This window comes from Chenopodium quinoa, unplaced genomic scaffold (assembly GCF_001683475.1).
Source record: "Chenopodium quinoa cultivar QQ74 unplaced genomic scaffold, ASM168347v1, whole genome shotgun sequence".
Classification (NCBI taxonomy): Eukaryota; Viridiplantae; Streptophyta; class Magnoliopsida; order Caryophyllales; family Amaranthaceae; genus Chenopodium; species Chenopodium quinoa.
In genome coordinates this window covers 878,808-882,738 of record NW_018745584.1, presented here as the reverse complement: position 1 = coordinate 882,738, position 3,931 = coordinate 878,808, and positions in this window count along the sequence as shown.

Genomic DNA, 3,931 nt, shown 5'->3' with positions numbered 1-3,931 from the left:
CCTGAGAAGAGCAAGAATTTTGAAACCTGAATTAGCTAGAGCACAAATGGGAAATCCGTGTGTGCCTTTGGAAATGATGGCGATTGCTCGCAAACCCCTTAAGCGGTGTTAACCAGCTAACTCAAACGAAAAGCCAGATGAGCAGGGATAAGACAGACGGTTGTATAAGCAACGACAGCCGGGATCAAAGCTCTCTTTTTCTCTCAATAAAATTCTCTCTAAATTAACGATAGTGTGTAATGAGAGAAAGGGGGTTCCTATTTATAAGGAAACCCAGAAGGTAAACTAGTGCCTCCTCATTTCAAATTTGAATTAAAAAAAAAAATATGGATTGAAGGAGACGACATGTCACCTTCCAAGAGCGTGACACGTGTCAAAGGTGCCACGTGGCAAACCACGTTACACCTGTGAGGGGAAAATGTTTTGGGTAAAATTACCCATGCCACGTGGCCCAATGGGGTGCTGACACGTGTCAGCCCTAGAGAGGCGCAATGGGATCCACTCTCCTGCTGACACGTGGCCATGTATCCCTAGTAGGGGAACTGATCTCCTTCTACTATTAATGGAGGACAGTCCTCATTTATTGCACAGTCATAAATACAAACACCAATCACGAGAAATATTAATTGCAGAATCTCCCGGAATCCGAGAGACTATTTACTTTCCACATTTTTACTCACTCAGACGTATTCTAACTTGCCATTGTGTCCTGCGCAGAGACATAAACGGTCGGATTGGGAGATGAACAAGGTGAATCCCAGTACCCACAGGCGGCTCCCCAAGTCTTAGACTCAGCCATACCAGGAGACCGGCTGACCTCTAAATCGTGGTGTGCCGGGTCTGTGGTTGGTGAGTTAATTTACTTTTAAAGCCAAAGAATGAATAAAGAGAAAAAAAAATACATGAAAGAGCTGAAGGGGGTACAGACGGTACCTCAAACGTAAGCTGAAAGTTTAAAGAGTATTGACCTGCTGGTAAAGCAGACGGAATTCAATAGATGATTTGCGAGAGGTACAGGCGTTTGACCAACCGTATATACCCTCTGAGAATAGCAAGTATTTTGAAACCTGAACTAGCTAGAGCACAAACGGGAAATCCGTGTGTGCCTTTGGAAATGATGGCAATTGCTCGCAAACCCCTCAAGCGGTGATAACCGGCTAACTCAAACGAAAAGCCGGTTGTGTAGGGAGAATACAAACGGTTGTATAAGCAACGACAGCCGGGATAAGATCTCTCTTATTCTCTCAAGAAAATTCTCTCAAAATTTGCAAAACTGTGGAATGAGAGGAGGGGGTTTCCTATTTATAAGGAAACTCAGAAGGCGAAATGTTGCCTCCTCATTTCAAATTTGAATTTAAAATAAATAAAAAAATAAAAACTTGGAGGGATGGAGACGAAGCGTCACCTTTCCAGAGCGTGACACATGTCACAGGTGCCACGTGGCAAGCCACGTCACACCTGTGACGGGCAAATGTTTGGGGTAAAATAACTCATGCCACGTGGCCCAATGGGGTGCTGACACGTGTTATCCCCAAAGAGGCCCAATGGGGATCCATTCTCCTGTTGACACGTGGCCCCGTAACCCTAATATGGGAACTGATCTCCTTTTACTATATATAGAGGAAAGTCCTCATTTATTGCATAGTCATAAATACAAACACCAATCACCAGCAATATTAATTGCAGAATCTCCCGGAATCTGAGAGACTATTTACTTTCCTCATTCTTACTCACTCAGACGTATTCTAACTTGCCATTGTGTCCTACGCAGAGACAGAGACGGTCAGATTGTGAGAGGAACAAGGTGAATCCCAGTACCAAGAGGCGGCTCTCCATGTCTTAGACTCAGCCATACCAGGGGACTAGCTGACCTCTAAATCGTGGTGTGTCGGGTGTGTGGTTAGTGAGTCCATTTACTTTTAAAGCTAAAAAATGAATAAGGAGAAACAAAAATACATGAAAGAGCTGAAGGGGGTATAGACGGTACCTCAAAAGTAAGCTGAAAGTTTAAAGAGTGTTGACCGGCTAGTAAAGTAGACGGAACTCAATGGATGGCTTGCTAGAGGTACAGGCGTTTGATCAACGGTATGTACCCCCTGAGAAGAGCAAGAATTTTGAAACCTGAACTAGCTAGAGCACAAATGGGAAATCCGTGTGTGCCTTTGGAAATGATGGCGATTGCTCGCAAACCCCTTAAGCGGTGCTAACCGGCTAACTCAGACGAAAAGCCGGATGAGCAGGGAAAAGATAGACGGTTGTATAAGCAACGATAGCCGGGATCAAAGCTCTCTTTTTCTCTCAATAAAATTCTCTTAAAATTTGCAATAGTGTGTAATGAGAGGAAGGGGGTTCCTATTTATAAGGAAACTCAGAAGGCGAAGCGTCACCTTCCCAGAGCGTGACACGTGGCAAGCCACCTCACACCTATGAGGGGCAAATGTTCGGTGTCAAATTACTCATGCAACGTGGCCCATTGGTGTGCTGACACGAGCCATCCCCAGAGAGGCCCAATGGGATCCACTCTCTTGTTGACACGTGGCCCCCTAACCCTAATAGGGAAACTGATCTACTTCTACTATAAATAGAGGAAAGTCCTCATTTATTGCACAGTCATAAATACAAACACCAATACCGAGCAATATTAATTGCAGAAACTCCCGGAATCTGAGACACTATTTACTTTCCGCATTCTTACTCACTCAGACGTATTCTAACTTGCCATTGTGTCCTGCACAGAGACAGAGACGGTTGGATTGGGAGATGAACAAGGTGAATCCCAGTACCCAGAGGCGGCTCCCCAAGTCATAGACTCAGCCGTACCAGGGGACCGGCTGACCTCTAAATCGTGGTGTGCTGGGTGTGTGGTTGGTGAGTCCATTTACTTTTAAAGCCAAAGAAAGAAAAAAGAGAAACAAAAATACATGAAAGAGCTGAAGGGGGTAGAGACGGTACCTCAAAATTAAGCTGAAAGTTTAAAGAGTGTTGACCAGCTGGTAAAGCAAACGGAATTCAATGGATGGCTTGCTAGAGGTACATGCATTTGACCAACCGTATGTACCTTCTAAGAATAGCAAGTATTTTGAAACCTGAACTAGCTAGAGCACAAATGGGAAATCCGTGTGTGCCTTTGGAAATGATTGCGATTGCTCGCAAACCCCTCAAGCGTTGCTAACCGGCTAAATCAAACGAAAAGCCGGATAAGCAAGGAGAAGACAAACGGTTGTATAAGCAACGACAGCCGAATCAGAGCTCTCTTTTTCTCTCAAGAAAATTCTCTTAAAATTTGCAAAAGTGTGGAATGAGGAAACTCAGAAGGCGAACTATCACCTCCTCATTTCAAATTTGAATTCAAAAAAAAGTAGAAATATGGTGAGAAGGAGACGAACCGTCACCTTCCCATAGCGCGACACGTGTCACAGGTGCCACGAGGAAAACCACGTCACACCTGTGAGGGGCAAATATTTGGGGTAAAATTACTCATGCCACGTGGCTCAATGAGGTGTTGACACGTGTCATCCCTAGAGAGGCCCAATGGGATCCACTCTTCTGTTGACACATGGTCCCCTAAACCTAATAGGGGAACTGATCTCCTTCTACTAACATGCCATTGTGTCCTGCATAGAGACAGAGACGGTTGGATTGGGAGATGAACAAGGTGAATCCCAGTACCCAAAGGCGGCTCCCCCAGTCTTAGACTCTGCCGTACCAGGGGACCGGCTTACCTCTAAATCGTGGAGTGCCGGGTGTGTGGTTGGTGAGTCCATTTACTTTTAAAGCCAAAGAATGAATAAAGAGAAACAAAAATACATGAAAGAGCTGAAGGGGTAGAGACAGTACCTCAAAAGTAAGCTTAAAGTTTAAAGAGTGTTGACCGGCTGGTAAAGTAGACGGAATTCAATAGATGGCTTGCTAGAGGTACATGCATTTGACC